Source organism: Nicotiana tabacum, chromosome 5 (assembly GCF_000715075.1).
Source record: "Nicotiana tabacum cultivar K326 chromosome 5, ASM71507v2, whole genome shotgun sequence".
In the NCBI taxonomy this organism is placed as follows: Eukaryota; Viridiplantae; Streptophyta; class Magnoliopsida; order Solanales; family Solanaceae; genus Nicotiana; species Nicotiana tabacum.
The window spans coordinates 61,910,426-61,927,407 of NC_134084.1; the positions used below are offsets into that span (position 1 = coordinate 61,910,426).

The following is a 16,982-nucleotide window of genomic DNA, read 5'->3' on the forward strand; positions in this document are numbered from 1 at the left end:
TTTGATCATGGAGACTGGACGTCAGCTTGATCTATTATAGTCTCTTTATGTACCTTCAGTTTCTAGGAATTTGATTTCTCTTTCAAGACTTGATGTTTCTGGATTTGATTTAAAGTTTGGAACTGGATATTTCAGTTTATATAAGAATGCTATTTTTAGGGTTCTAATTTTCTTAGTGATGGTTTATATAAGTTGAAACTCGATATTGATTTTTCTGAATCCCTTCGTACTATTCAACATAATGTTGGAATTAAACGTAGTTCACTAGATGAAAGTTCTGCTTAGTGTCACGACCCTAAACCCGAACCCGATCGTGATGGCGCCTCTCGTGAAGACAAGGCCAGCCGACACTTTCCATTTCAGTTTTAAGCAATCAAACCATAAGAATTTAAGTCTAAAACATGATAAATATCCAAAGTAAGCAGTTAACAGTACAATTGTGGAAGATAAACCCAACACAGTCCGATACCGGAGTGTCACTAGTTATGAGCATCTAAAAATCCGTAATAAGACAAGAAAGTCTACAGAGTTCAATACAATTCCAAAGCAAAGAGAAGTAAGATAAGGGAAGAAGCTCTAGGCTGCGAACGCCGGCAACTACCTAGAGAATCTTTGGATTCGCCTGAGCTGGAAAGATCAACACTCGGTAGCGGGACCAGATGTGCCTGAATCTGCACACAGGGTGCAGAGAGTAAAGTGAGTACTCCAACTCAGTGAGTAATAATCATAAATAAAGACTGAAAACATGAAATCACGTAAGGCGCATTATAGGCTATACTGAAGCGGTGAAATATGTAAGAATAGTGATTTAGTAAAGATATGTAAAATCATATAAGTTCAGTTTAAACTTCAAGAAATGCCTATTCAACAATTACACAGGTAAATGACAGACAAATAAGACAGATAAGCGCATAAAGGATTGCCCCTCGGGCATAATATCAACAATACTAGCCCCTCAGGCTATCTCTCACATCACAATGGGTACTCGCGCTCACTGGGGTGTACAGACTCTTGGAAGGGCCCCTTACGGCCCAAGAGCAATATCAAGCCATCTCGTGGCATCATCACTAGGCTCTCGGCCTCATATCAATAAGCCACCTCGTGGCGTACATATCTCAGGCCCTCGGCCTCATAATAATAACCAGTGTTTCCGCACAACATAGGCCCTCGTCCTTACTCAGTCAAAATCCTCACAAGCCACTCGGATAATAGTAAAACATGATTCTCAGCTCAATATCATTTAAAAGATCATTTAAGTGTTAAAACAGAGTAAACATGGCTGAGTATGAGAACAATGGAATATAACAATGACTGAGTTCAAGTATAAAGTTAAAACAGTGAGAAAATATCAATGAAAATCCCCGAAGGGTTCAAATAGTTGGCACGAGGCCCAAATGACATTCAGCCCAAATCATGATGACAACAAATAGATTTCAGTCAAATACGCGGTAAAATAATCATTCAGAACGGACCAAGTCACAATCCCCAACAGTGCACGACCCCACTATCACACCTCCTTTTTACTACCCCGCAAATGGAGTATAAATGAGTTTTTTCCAATTTAAGTGACAATCGAAATTGGATTATTTATTAAAAATCAGAGTCGCCACTTGGGATAATTTATGGCGTCCCAAGTCACCGGTTTAGAATCCCGAATCGAGGAAAGTTGATTCTATTTACGGTCTGCAAACACAGAAATCCGAGTAAGGAATTCTGTTAACCCAGGAGAAGGTGTTAGGCATTCCCGAGTTTCGTGGTTCTAGCACGGTCGCGTTGATCATACTTGGCTTATTAAATTGTCTATTACTCATTTTAAAGCCTATGTGCATTTGGCTCTTTTAATTAAGAAATTATCTTAAAACAGGCCACACATACATGTACCCATTTGTTTGGCGCGTCAAAAATCATGTCACGCGAACGTATCCACAATTAATAACGCTTTGTTATTATTAAGGAAACGTTTGGCCAAAGTTGCACGAACGCATACTCCGGTTTTGTTTTTAGAATCGTAATTATGTCACGCGAACGTGTACGCAATCACGATAGTATATTAAACGGGCCTAAAGAAAATCACGAATATTCATGGATTATTTATTCTAAAACTAGTTAAGGTCATTGAGAGATCATGAATATAGTTCCATGATTCATTTAGGACATAATTCATGAGAAACACATTTAGCTTTATCCGAGCAAAAGAGCTGAAACTAACAATTAAAAAAAGTGTGCCTTCATAAGCTTAACATCATGAACAAGACAAGAGGAATCAAAGAAGATGCGATAAAAAAAACTGATATTAAATGCTAACTAAGGAAAAACAAATCTTAAGCTTAATATCACTTAAACTTAAGCATATCTGTCCAAATTTAAGTTCAAAATCTTAACCCTAAGCATGTCTGTCCAAATCTTTGTATCAATTCAAATGACACTTTCATATTTCATTAAACTCCTTCATACCGTTGAAAAGAACCAAACTAAAGCAGATTAATGGCTATTTACTTAATTATTTTCATTGCCTGAACAGTGTGACATGGGTGTTGATACTTTGTATAGAATCTTCAAACTATAACAAAAATTAGCTAAAATCAACGACAGAAACTGAAATGGGTTCTCACATTCATTTGGCTTTATATAAGCCTAAATCCGACGCTCATCCAGAGTTCCAAAACAAGTGATACTTGTTCAAATACAAAGGATTGAATCATGAATTGCAACAGAGAAAATAACAAAAAAAACTAGAATAATCCAAACAACAGATCCACACAAATCAGTATGCAACAAGAACATAATTTCAACTTAAAACATTCATAAATTGACAAAATCTGTCACGGAAACAAAGCAGCAGAAGATGAGAGAAACGGAAAGACCAACCCGAACCGACGTACATGAAATCCAAACGGAAACTTTATCGCACTAGATCTCGGACCTCGACGGAATCTCGAACAGAACTGAACAAGAAATCTAGCTTTTTTGTGTGTAGATGGCTGGAGATCCCATTAAAGAAGAAGATGAGGGGTCGTTTCCGTTGCTGCTCTCTGATTTCTTGGTGTGTTCAAAAAGAGAGAGGCCTCTGATCTTGGGTGTCTAGCAGGTGAAAAATACGACTGAAGAAGATGAAGTTTTGGGCGATGGCTGCTTCTTCCGGCGAGTTTGGGCCGAGTCGTTGCTGGTGCTGATTCTTTCTAAGGTTTTGGTCGGGTGTAAGGTGTTCCCGGCGGAGATGGGGTTGGGGTCAAGTGAAAACGATGAAGTTCAGGGGTAGGGGTCTTGTATTCTGGTGTGCTGCGGATGATTGTCTATTTTTAGGGTTTTTTTAGGTTAGTTCTTTAGGTTGTCCCTAAAGAAGAAGGAGTTTAGGTGGGGTGGGGTCTGAAATTAGAGGAAAACGGCGGATCCATCCGAGTAGCGATCTAGGGTCTAGCTTGTTTTATAGGGCATTTTAGGTTACAAGGTATGAGCCAAGGAATTATGGGTTAGGTCCGAAAATTATGCTTAAAAATAGGTTGTTTGAACCCAAATTTTATTCTTTTCCTGCGAAAGAGACTAAAGATACGATCTCATTTATTAATTAATCCTACTTAAGTAAAATAACTATTAAAATAAGACTGAACGTTAAAACAAAATTATTTTTGGTATTTTTTCAAGATTAAAAAATGACTACAAAACATTAATGAAATTATTTTTTTGTATTTTTCATTTTCTTGTAATAAAATAAAGCAAAAAAGTCAAAATTAGTTGAAATAGCGATATTAGGCCTAAACTAAATATTTACATGCTAAAATATAAAAAATCTTGGGGAGGGTAAAAAATCACATGTCTACAACTGCCCCTCTTTGACTGGAAATACGAAGTTTTTTCAGACAAAGAACGACTAGACATGTTTTTTGACCCGACCTTTATTTAAAGAGACCAAAAGCTAAAAGAAAAGAGAATGTGACCGAGCCCTAGTATCTGAGCTGCCTACATATCCTTGGCTATAAAGGAATCAGGCCACGTGTAGTTCAGAAATAAGTAAGATGATGGAGTATGCCGAGGTAAAGAGCCGATCGAGGTGCCATTCCGTTGAGGTTCCGGTCCGCGGTCATGTTATTACATCAAAATAAAAAAAATAAAAAAGACTAACTAAGCCTGTCAACTATGAGTTACAAGATTCCTATCTATAAGTCTTCTGAAGCTTGATCTTGAGTCTTGAATGGTTCTTCATACAGAATTTGGATTTGAACCTTGACGCTTGCTAGTTGCAGGTGCTAGTTCATTCTTCTTCAGCTTTTTCGGATCAAAACCGGACATGCAGTGCTTGTGACTTCAGCCATGTCTTGAGCAGCTCACATCTTTCATCAACTTCTGCATTTGGATTCACTTCTTGCTTTTCTTTTTTTATTTATTCTAGATTGTGACTAACTTCTGTTGATCATCTCGGAATGTTGACTCGCATTCTTGCCGCGAGCTTCTTTTGTTGCTGACTTGAATTGCATTCTGAAGTGAATTCTCTTGTTTTCCAGGTGGGCGCCTGATTGCCAAAACTTGAACTGTCTTCCTTTGAAACTTGAATCGTTTTCCCTTGTTCTCTAGGTGGGCGGCTGATTGCTGAACTTGAACTGTCTTCTTTCGAAACTGCTTTCCCTTGAAACTTGAACTGTCTTCTCTTGTTCTCCAGGTGGGCGCCTGATTGCTGAACTTGAACTGTCTTCCTTCGAAACTGCTTTTCCTTGAAACTTGAACTGTCTTCCATTGTTTTCCAGGTGGGCGCCTGATTGCTGAACTTGAACTCTCTTCCTTCGGAACAGCTTTCCCTTGAAACTTGAATTGTCTTCCCTTGAAACTTGAACTGTCTTCCCTTGTTCTCTAGGTGGGCACCTGATTGCTGAAACTTTCTGTGTTCCCTCGGAACTGCTTTCCCTTGAAACTTGAACTGTCTTCCCTTGAAACCTGAACTGTCTTCCCTTGTTCTCCAGGTGGGTGCCTGATTGCTGAAACTTTTTGTGTTCCCTTGTTTTCCATGTGGGTGCCTGCAACCAAAACAAACAAAACAAACGAAATTTTCTGCCCCAGTTTGCACTAGGAAGATTTGTGAGTTGTTAGCAATATTGTAAACCACTTATACTATTGATGCAATGATGAGAGTAAGCTAAAGACTAGACTAGGATGTGCGTCTTCTTTGAGTAAAACCAAAAAAACTTTGACTAGCAAATGCGTCTACTAAAAATAAAACCTGAATGAACCAAACTAGGAAGTGTGTCTCCTAAGGGTGAAACTTGAATGAACCAAACTAGAAAGTGTGTCTCCTATGAATGAACTCTCAATTTAGGAATTGCGTATCCTGAAAGAATAACTTGAAAGACCTTGATTAGGAAGTGCGTCTCCTACAGATAAAACTTCAATTAACCAGACTAGGAAGTGCGTCTCCTAGGGCCGAACTTAAATGACTCAAACTAAGAAGTGCGTCTCCTAGGGGGGAAATCTCAATTTAGGAAGTGCATCTCCTAAAACAAAAATATAACCTGAAAAACCCAAACTAGGAAGTGCGTCTCCTAGGGGTGGAACTTCAATGACTCAAACTAGGAAGTGCGTCTCCTAGGGGGTAAAATCTCAATGTAGGAAGTGCGTCTCCTAAAACAAAAATATAACCTGAAATACCCAGACTAAGAAGTGTGTCTCCTAGGGGTGAAACTTTAATGACTCAAGCTAGAAAGTGCGTCTCCTATGAATGAACTTAAATGAACCAGACTAAGAAGTGCGTCTCATAGGGGAAAATCTCAATGTAGGAAGTGCGTCTCCTAAAACAAAAATATAACTCGAAAGACCCAGACTAGGAAGTGCATCTCCTAGGGATGAAGCTTTAATGACTCAAGATAGGAAGTGCATCTCCTATGAATGAACTTAAATGAACCAGACTAGGAAGTGTGTCTCCTAGGGGAAAATCTCAATTTAGGAAGTGTGTCTCCTAAAATAAAAATATAACCCGAAAGACCCAAACTAGGAAGTGCGTCTCCTAGGGGTGAAACATCAATGACTCAAACTAGGAAGTGCGTCTCCTAGGGGTGAAACATCAATGACTCAAACTAGGAAGTGCGCCTCCTAGTGGTAAAATCTCAATTTAGGAAGTGTGTCTCCTAAAACAAAAATATAACTTGAAAGACCCGGACTAGGAAGTGCATCTCCTAGGGGTGAAACATTAATGACTCAAACTAGGAAGTACGTCTCCTAGGAATTAAATGAACCAATGAGGATGTGCGTCTCCTAGTGGTAAAATCTTAATTTAGGAAGTGCGTCTCTTAAAACAAAAATATAACTTGAGAAACACAGGCTAGGAAGTGCGTCTCCTAAGGGTGAAACCTCGATTTAGGAAGTGCATCTCCTACAACAAAATATAACTTGAAAACCCAGACCAGGAAGTGTTTCTCCTAGGGGTGATGTGTGATCTTACCAATAGCCTTTGCGTAATCAGAACTGGGGCATTACACCTGAAAAATGCAATCTTCCAAGCTTTGATATGAACATAGCTTTTGTCCCTGTTTCAGACAAAGAAAACTTGTGAGTTTAAACATGGTGGTTGGTTTGTGGCCTTGACTTTGCGGCGATTGCTCCTTCACTTGCCATGATTACTTTGATTTCAACTTGAAAGACTTTGCTTGTTCATTGACTAAACACTTTCTCTGTCACCCTTATCACAAAAAACACCTCTGATCCGTTCAAACCCAATACTCTTTATCTATTGCATTGTGCTCATGAATTGCCATTTACCGAACCTTTGCATTTCACGTGAATCCCAAAGCACGTTGATTGTTACTGACTCAGTGCACATACTGTTCTTTCCTGACTTATGCCACTCGATGTGCTGGCCAGACTCTGTTTTGTGCAATTGGAAAGCTGGTAGCAAATTTTGAAGTCATTTCTTACTTGTTCTGACCAAATAGACTTAGGAAGAGGAAGTAAACAAGACAAAATGAATAGAGCAAAGGACAATGGAAAGAGATGATTCCTAACAAGAAAACTACAAAGTAGAAATTTATCAGATGTGGATACCAACTCTAATGACCATGACATGCACTTTTGGATTACGTGGCCTAATCTATCAAGCAAATCTAATGTTCAACTCTTGTTGTACCCCTTCGCCGTGAAACTGGGCTTCAATGCTCCGATTATCCTATCTGATTCATGGTCCTTATTCGACTTGTAGTGCCCGAAGGGTTTTCACCATCAAGCCTCTCTCATTTTGCTCTTTCTCTCAACTTACAGTCGCCTTATGGTGCCTATAAAGGTTTTCACCGATAAGACTCTCTCATTTTTGTTTTCCTTGTGTAGCAAGGAGTGTTGCTCCTGATGCGAATCATACCTCTATCTTGCTCAACTTGGAACTCTCCAATATTGATCGGAAGGTCTTTCTTTGGACCGTAATGTGGGCATTGGATGGGGTTAAAAAGAAAGGATAAAAGCTCAAAACAACTTGAATGGGTTCACAATTACAACTTTTGGAATCAGATTTTTTTACAGAACCACAACTTCTGCCCCATTTTGCCTGGGGGTTTTTGCATTTTATTTTGACGGGACCGAACCGTGAGGCTGCTTACGTATCCTTAAAATGAATCAGGTCGAACGTAGTTCATGACATAGGAATTGCTTTGTTTTTGCATTTTTCTCTCTTTTTTTCTTTTTTCTCTTATCTTTTCTTTTTTCCATTTTTTTTTCTCTTTTTCTCTTTTTTTTCTTTTCTCTCATTTTTTCTGTATCATATTTGTAAACACTGCTTCTGATTCCAAAAGAGGTATATGAAAAAAAATAAATACGGCTCAAAGGGGTAACAAAGGATAAGGTGTTTAGATAGCAGAATAAAATGCCTTCGTCATTCCAATCTTCAAAGCATGCCAAATACAAATAACACAATTAAACAAACCAAAGAAATCATACATAATATCTTTTGACTGCATCAGAATTTATAACCATATCCACACATTTGCCTTCTACATCTGTTAAATACAAAGCACCATTGGACAACACTCTCGTTACCACGAACAACCCCTGCCAATTTTGGGCAAACTTGCCTTTAGCTTCAACCTGATGCGGCAGGGTGCATTTCAATAGTGTTTATTTATGTTCTATCTACCCCAGTTTCACACAATTCAGGCTTGAAGTGATATCAAAATGTCTTTATTTATTTCCCTCAAATGTCCCTATCATCTTCAAAATTATTTCATTGCTTCATGACTAAACTAACTTTTAAGACCAGGCTAAGAATTACGCGTGCATGTCATGTCACTAGAGTCAGCAGGAGAAGAACTATAAAAGGGAAAGAGAACTAAACAGACACTGACTAGAAATAACAGTAAACAAGAAATTGCATTAGATAGATGGTGAAAGGGTTTGAACAACAAAACAAGTAAAATAAGCTGGGGTTACAACCTTGGAACAAAACCAGACAACACTAAACGAGCTACTACGACTAAACAAACTAGGCAAAATAAAAGGATAGAAGGGTTTGCATCACAAGACAATATCTGGATTACAACCTGAAAATAACCCGAACAACAGAAATGACAACAAAATAAACCACCACAACTCCTCCCCGGGCTAACCAAGAATGGAGCGTCTTTCCAATTACCAAGCACGACATCTTAGCCACTGGATTCCACATCAATATTGCCAAGGCCATTAACAACTTCAATATCATTAACTTCAGTCAGCAGGTTCCCAAGAGGATTCGCATGCTCCCTATCCCTGTCCTTGATCACAATTACCCCTTCTTGAATCATTCTTTCTATTTCCCTTTTCAAAGCACGACAATCTTCAATGCTATTCCTTTGGATGTTAGAGTGGTACATGCATCGTACAATAGGATCAAAACCTTTTGCATATGGTTCTGGAGTATAGCCGAAGAGTGGATCAATCAGGCCAGAATGTTTTAACTTTTCAAACAAGCTTGTGTAGGACTCCCCGATTAGCGTGAAACTATTTATTTGCCTTTGTTCCCCTCCCTGCCCCTATTTTCTAGGGTTGTTGGGTGCTCGAAAATGTTGTGAAGGCAAGAGTGCATTATGCGGTGCTGGCGCTCGCCATAGAGAGTGACCTAGTGGTTGGACAGATGGCCAGATGTTGTTCGGAGGATAATACTAGGGGGAATTATGTGGAGCTTGGGGATATTCATGGGGTCGGTATTGATGCTGAAAACGTTTAGCAGGACTGATCACTAGATCCTATCGTTGGCGAGGCTCAGCAACATCTTTTCTATCAATGGGAGGGCTGTCCCGAGCATCTTGTTCATTCCATCTAAACCAAAATTCCCTAAAACTTTCCTTGGGTTTGTTTTCCATCTGCGATAGGGAGGAGCGATCTATGACAATGTCTATATTGTACTGAAAGTGTCGCACAAAATCTTGAGCCATGTCATCCCATGCATGCCACTTATTGACATCTTGATGAGTATACCATTCCAAAGCTGCCCCAGTCAAGCTCTCACTGAAATACGCCATCAACAAATCATCTTTCCTGCCAACACTTCTCATTCACTGCAGTAACCTCTCAGATGGGCTACTGGATCTCCACGTCCATTATATAAATTAAGCTTTGGCATTTTAGACCCTTTCAGCTTTCTGGATATCTCATCTTGCTCCAATGTCTTAGCAGGCTTTGCAGTCTCACTGGGAGGCTCGAAATGAGGAGCGTAAGAGTATGAACCTGAGACCTTGAAAATTGGTTCTGGAGCATAATGTTGGGCATCGGGGATTTTGAACACAGTCTCGCTAGAGGATCGAGGAAAGGTAGCAGGTGGATGAGCTACCAAAACATGAGTGGTTAAAGGAGCGGGATATGAGGTGGTTCTGGGGGGTGGAGTGTGAAAAGATTGTGGGGAGATATCCTGGACTTGTGACAGTGGCGGAATGGTGACAAGGCTTTCAGTGTAGTTAGTGGGAACTGATGGTAGAGGACGCCCACTAATCCAGGCTTGGTATATTACGACCATCTATCCTTTCAACCTTAAGACCTCTTTTTTCAACTCAGATTCTGATTCAACAATTCCTTTAGACGGATCAATAACCCCTGTGTCCAAATCTTTGCTAGCCATGGCTACCTTGATCTTTGACCTTGTGTTGTATGGATGAGTTACTTAAGAACCACAAACCAACCACCCTTCTGCTTTATGAAGACAACTAACAACAACAACAATAACAACAACCCAGTGTAATCCCACAAGTGGGGTCTGGGGAGGGTAATATGTACGCAGACCTTACCTCTACCCCGAGGGGCAGAGAGGCTGTTTCCAGGAGACCCTCGGCTCAAAGAGGCAACAAGATACACTATATTAGTACTATCAATAGACTCATAATAAAACACCATAAAATACCATAAAATCCATAACATAACATAAATAGCATAAAAACAAAGTAACAGAGTAACAACAATATAAGAGATATAGGAAATACGAGAATATGTAGGGTATTAATACACAGAAGATAAAGCCCATCATCAGTAGTTGATCAATAGCATCCTAAGACTAATTCCTAACTAGCTAGTCTCACTCTAGTGCGCTGTAAAAAAGACATCACAATTTTCCCTAACCTATAACCTTAATGCTCGATCTCCACAATTCCCTGTTTAGGGCCATGTCCTCAGTAACCCTAAGTCGCGCCATATCCTGCCTGATCACCTCTCCCCAATACTTCTTAGGTCTCCCTCTACCTCTCCTCGTACCCACCACCGCCAGTCGTTCACACCTTCTCACCGGTGCATCAGTGTTCCTCCTCTGAATGTGCCCGAACTATCTGAGTCTTGCTTCCCGCATCTTGTCCTCCATGGGGGCCACACCCACCTTATCTCGAATATCTTCATTTCTAATCTTATCCTTCCTTGTATGCCCGCACATCCACCTCAACATCCTCATCTCTGCAACTTTCATCCTTTGGATGTGTGAGATCTTCACCGGCCAACACTCGGTTCCATACAACATAGCAGGCCTAACCACTGCCCTATAAAATTTACCTTTCAGTAATAGAGGCACTTTCTTGTCACACAGGACTCCCGTCGCTAACCTCCATTTCATCCACCCCACCCCTATACGGTGTGTGACATCCTCGTCGATCTCCCCGGGCCCCTGAATAAACGACCCCAGGTACTTGAAACTACCCCTCTTAGGGATGGCTTGAGAATCAAGCCTCACTTCCACTCCCGCTTCCGTCGGCTCTGCCCCAAATTTGCACTCAAGGTATTCCGTCTTCGTCCTGCTCAACCTGAAACCTTTGGACTCAAGGGTATGTCTCCAAACCTCTAACCTCTCGCTGACGCCGCGTCGTATCTCGTCGATTAGGACTATGTCATCAGCAAATAGCATGCACCATGGCACCTCCCCCTGAATATGATGCGTCATAGCATCCATCACCAGGGCAAATAGGAAAGGGCTGAACGCAGACCCTTGGTGCAACCCCGTAATAACCGAAAAATAATCTGAATCGCCTCCTGCTGTCCTAACCCGAGTCTTAGCTCCATCATACATGTCCTTAATCGCCCTAATGTAGGCAACCGGGACCCCTTTAGCCTCTAAGCATCTCCATAAGACCTCCCTAGGAACCCTGTCGTACGCTTTCTCTAGATCGATAAACACCATGTGGAGATCCTTCTTCTTATCCCTGTATTGTTCCACCATCCTCCTAATAAGGTGGATAGCTTCTGTGGTAGATCGCCCCGGCATGAACCCAAACTGGTTGTCTGAAATAGACACCGTCCTTCGCACTCTCATTTCTACTACTCTCTCCCAGACTTTCATGGTATGACTTAGTAATTTAATACCCCTATAGTTGTTACAGATCTGGATATCGCCTTTGTTCTTATACAACGGGACCATTGTACTCCACCTCCACTCTTCGGGCATCCTATTAGTCTTGGATATAACATTAAACAACTTAGTAAGCCATTCCAAGCCTGCTCTACCCACACACCTCCAAAGCTCAACCGGAATTTCATCTGGTCCGGTAGCTCTGCCCCTTCTCATCTTACGCATTGCCTCCATGACCTCATCGACCTCAATGTCCCGACAATCACTTAGTTCATGGGGGCTGTCTGCGTTCCTCAATTCACCTAGTATAATATCCTGATCCCCTTCCTCATTTAGAAGTTTATGAAAGTAGGTCTGCCATCTCCTCTTTATCTGGTCATCCCCCAACAAAACTTTGCCGTCCTCATCTTTTATGCACCTCACTTGGTCCAAATCCCGAGCCGTCCTCTCTCTACCCTTAGCGAGTCGGAGTAACTTCTTCTCCACGCCTTTGTTCCCTAGTTCCTCATACAAACGAGCAAAAGCTGCTGTCTTTGCCTCCGTCACTGCCATCTTTGCCTCTTTCCTAGCTACCTTATATCTCGCAATGTTCGCTCTCTTCTCCTCATCTCCAGTGCTCCCCACTAACCGCAGGTAAGCCACCTTCTTCGATTCCACTTTACCTTGTACAACTGCATTCCACCACCAGTCTCCTTTGTGGCCACCGGTGCGGCCTGAAGATACCCCTAACACCTCTCTCGCCGCCTTCCTTATATAGTCCGCCGTCGTCGACCACATAGTGTTTGCGTCCCCACTACTTCTCCAAGCTCCCATTGCCGACAACCTTCCTTCCAACTCCTGGGCTTAAACCTTAGTCAAGGCGTCCCCCCTAATCCACGGGCGGCCTCGTACTGACCTCTGTTTCCTTCTTATCCTAATACTAACGTCCATCACCAAGAGCCTATGTTGCGTTGCAAGGGTCTCACCTGGGATAACTTTGTAAAATGAGGTCATCCTGTTAGCATTAGGGCATTTAACAGCTAAAAATATTACATTGCGTGCAATGCACCTAGCAACAATTAACGGTTCTAGAATGGCTTCGAGGGTCACAAGGTCACTTGGCATCATCCCAATTTATTCCCTTCAATCTTCTCTTTTCGTTTCTTTTCTAGCAATTGCTTGCTCATTTTCCTTCCTCTCTCTCTTTTCCCCTAATTATCACTCTTTTCTTTCCTTTCATTTCTCACATCCCATAATTCATCTCTTTTTTTTCTTTTAATAATAAAAAAAATAATTCGATCGAACCTTATGTAGGTTGCCTATGTATCATGACGGCACATGAATCAGATCTTTGCGTAGTTCGGGAAGATCGAAAATAAAGTAGACAAACTAACGTTCTCTTCTTTTTTCTTTTCTTTTTACCCTAATGACTACTCTGATGGGAAAAGAGAAATAAAAGAAGCAAATCCTTTTTTTTTGAATTTTCTAAACTTAATGCTATAACCTATTCTAAACTCAAGCTTAACGAGCATATATTTTTTTTTTCTTTTTTTCTTTTTGAAACAAACACTCTATGGGAAATTATTAAGGAAAAAACCCTACAAGAGAAAAATATTTTTGATTCTTTTTTTAGGAAGGAAATCTAAAGAATAAACCAAAGAAAAATATTTTGAATTTTCATTTGATACCCTTGAAGAAAGATTTCGAAACGAGAAATGAACAAGATAAAAAATATTTTTGGATTTCAGTTTTTGATTACCTAAGGGAAAAACTCTAAAGATTAAACAAAAGATAAAGTATGCCTTTTTGCTTCTATACATAATATCCTAAAGTTCTAGTAAAATAAAAAGAATAATTTTTTTCTATTTTTTATTAATTTTCCAAAGAAGAACCTCAAAAGAAAATCTTTTGGATTTTTGGAATTAATATCTTAAAGAAACTTTAAAGAGGTACTAAAAAAATTCTTTTTTTTTTTGAATTTTAGCCTTAATATACGAAAGGAAATATAAAGGCAATTTCTATTTTGAGTTCTAGATATTAATTTAATAAAAGAAAACCAACTCAAATGATTTTTTTATTCCTAGAATTAGTATTCTAAAAAAAAACTTCTAACGGAAATATAAAAACGCAATTTTTTTTTTAGATTTTTGATTTATATCACACTTTTTCAAATACGAAAAGAAAAGTACAACAGAAGACTTGACATTACTGTACAAAGGTAAAAGAGACATAAAAAAGAACAACATACTCAAAACATAATAATAATAAAAAATCTCCTTAAGCAAACTCCTGAATGATCGACCCTGGTTGGATGGTCATAGGGCGCATGTCATGCCCAAACTCCGGTAAGTAGATCCACACTTGTATGAGAAAATTAGACCAAATAAAGTTAAAGACCTAGAACACTATGTGAGACAATAATACTTCCTGTTGGACACATGCAAGACATGATTGTGACTATTTTTCTAAAATTAACCTATGTGGCTAAAAGTGGCTAAAGCAAGATTTGGCTAGGACCCCGCGAAGCCAAGAACCTAAACTCACTAGGAAGACCAGACCCTATGTGGTTTGCCTACGTATCACGCCACGAAATATGATAATCAAGTATGTGTAGTTCAGGCATATTGGATACGAGCGAGAATAAAAAAATAACTAATTTACAGAAAATATATTTTTTGTCTTTTTTTTTTTGAAAAATGATGAAACATGTAAACTCTTTTTTTTGCTTGATTTTTTTTGAAAAAAAAACATGTTCAGAATTGACTTCCATGACTCATGGCCTCACAATAATCTCAAAGTAGTTTAGGAAATAATCAGTTACCGTAGTTTGCTTTAGGCATGTTAATTAAATAATTGTTATAGCTATGAGTATCATTCCCGTGACGTAGTTGTGACGCTTAATTACTAAAATCCGGCGGTACATTTATGTGACCCAGCCACAATTTAATCTTGTTAATAAAATAAACATGTTGTGGATCATGGGTACAACTCCTGTGACATGATTCGCGACGTGTAATCAAATAATTAGTTGTATAACAACCGAATTATTAAAAGCGGTTTAAAAGGAATAAAAATGCACATAGGTTTCAATGATGTTTTAAAATCAAATAAGTAGGCCAATAATAACAGTTGAGCGACCGTGCTAAAACCACAGAACCTGGGAATGCCTAACACCTTCTCTCGGGTTAACAGAATTCCTTACCCGAATTTCTGTGTTCGCGAACTGTAAAACAGAGTCAATCTTTCCTCGATTCGGGATTTGAACCGGTGACTTGGGACACCATAAATTATCCCAAGTGGCGACTCTGATTTTTAATTAAATAATCCTGTTTCGATTGTCACTTAAATTGGAAAAAACTCCCATATACTCCTTCCGGGGGAAAAAAGGAGGTGTGACAGCTCTAAAATAAGGGAGTTCTTAGAGCTGCCATACCTCCTTTTTGCTACCCCCAGAAGGGTATAAGGGAGTTTTTCCAATCTAAGTGACAATCGAAACGGGATTATTTATTTAAAATTCAGAGTCGCCACTTGGGATAATTTATGGTGTCCCAAGTCACCGGTTTAAAATCCCGAATCGAGGAAGTTTGGCCCTATTTATGGTCTGCGAACACAGAAATCCGGGTAAGGAATTCTGTTAACCCGAGAGAAGGTGTTAGGCATTCCCGAGTTCCGTGGTTCTAGCACGGTCGCTTTGATCATACTTGGCTTAATCAAACGGTCTAATTACTTATTTTAAAACCTATGTCTACACCCACGCTCATCATCAAGCGTGTGCGTCACCTCAATATAGCACAACGATGTGCAATCCGGGGTTTCATACCCTCAGAACATCATTTACAATCATTACTCACCTCAAACCGGTGCAAACTCTAGCCCGCGATGCCTTTGCCCCTCGAATCAACCTCCACTCGCGTCGAATCTATCCAAATCAGAACCACGATGTCAAAATATGCTAAGGGAACGAAGCCCAAGCAAAAAATATTCAATTTACAACACAAATCCCGAAATTACCAAAACCGACCCCGGGCCCACGTCTCGGATTCTGGTAAAAAATCACATCAATGGATTTCTTATCAGTCCCCGAGTTCATACATACCAAAAGCATAAAAATCCAACCACAAATGACCCCTCAAATCCCAATTTTTAGGTTTTCAATTTCAAGCCCCAGTTCTTCCATTTTAGGCTTAGATTCTATGATTAATTAGGTAGATTTTACATTAGAATCGAGTTTTAGGTCCATGGATCTTACCTCCAAGTGATTCCACTTGAATCCCTCTTCAATCCTCTTCAAAAAGATCCAAAAAAGCTCAACAATGGTGAAAATAAACCCCAAAATCGTGGACAAGATGACTATTTAAACATTCTGCCCAGGTCTGATAGCCTTCTTCGCGAACGCGGTCAACGCCTTGCATTCGTGAAGCACAACCAACTTTGACCAAAAATTTCCTCTTCCCGATCGCGACCTTCCCATCGCGAAAGCGATACTTTCCTCAGACCTCTCTTCGTAATCGCGTTACCTCTCTCGCGAACGCGATGAATAAAATACTCTGAAGCTCAGCTGCCCAATTCCTCCACGCGAACGCGATGACCAAACACTCAGCCCTTTGTGAACGCGGAGCTTTCCTCGTGAACGCGAAGGCTTAAATCCCATCCTTCACCAACTGACCCTTCGCGAACGCATGGACCTACTCGCGAACGAGAAGGTCTAAATCCTCTGCAACACACAATAGTTTTCTGCAATTTCAAACATCATGAAATGGTCCGATTGACCACCAGAAACTCAACCGAGGCCCCTGGGACCTCAGCCAAACATACCAACATATCCCATAACCTCATTCAAACTTGTTCCAACCTTCAGAACGCTTAAAACAACATCAAAACACCAAATTCGCATCGGATTCAAGCCTAAGAATTCCAAAATCTTCTAAATTATGCTTTTGATTAAAAACCCAACCAAACCACGTCCGAATGACCTGAAATTTTGCACACACATCCCAAATGACACGACGGAACTACTGTAACTCTCGAAATTCCATTCCGACCTCTATATCAAAATCTCACCTATCAACCGGAAATTGCCAAAAATCCAATTTTGCCAAGTCAAGCCTAAATCTACTCCGGACCTCTAAAACTCATTCCGATCATGCTCCTAAGTCCCAAATCACCTCCCGAAGCTATCCAAGTCATCGGAACTCGCATCCGAGCCCTCTAACACATAAGTCAACATTCGGTTGACTTTTTC

The 16,982-nt window shown here is 40.1% G+C and overlaps 1 long non-coding RNA gene across 2 annotated transcripts; it reads right to left on the bottom strand.

Annotated features, from left to right (window-relative positions):
- Positions 1-387: 387 nt before the first annotated feature.
- On the bottom strand, positions 388-3,392 carry LOC107791517 (uncharacterized). 2 transcript variants are annotated; one of them, XR_012709544.1, is made up of 2 exons: positions 2,883-3,392; positions 388-671 (listed from the first exon to the last, which is right to left on the bottom strand). It is a non-coding gene; the product is annotated as an uncharacterized LOC107791517 (long non-coding RNA). The 2 variants fall into 2 exon arrangements; XR_001649285.2 differs by having other exon boundaries at positions 2,869-3,392.
- Positions 3,393-16,982: the final 13,590 nt, after the last annotated feature.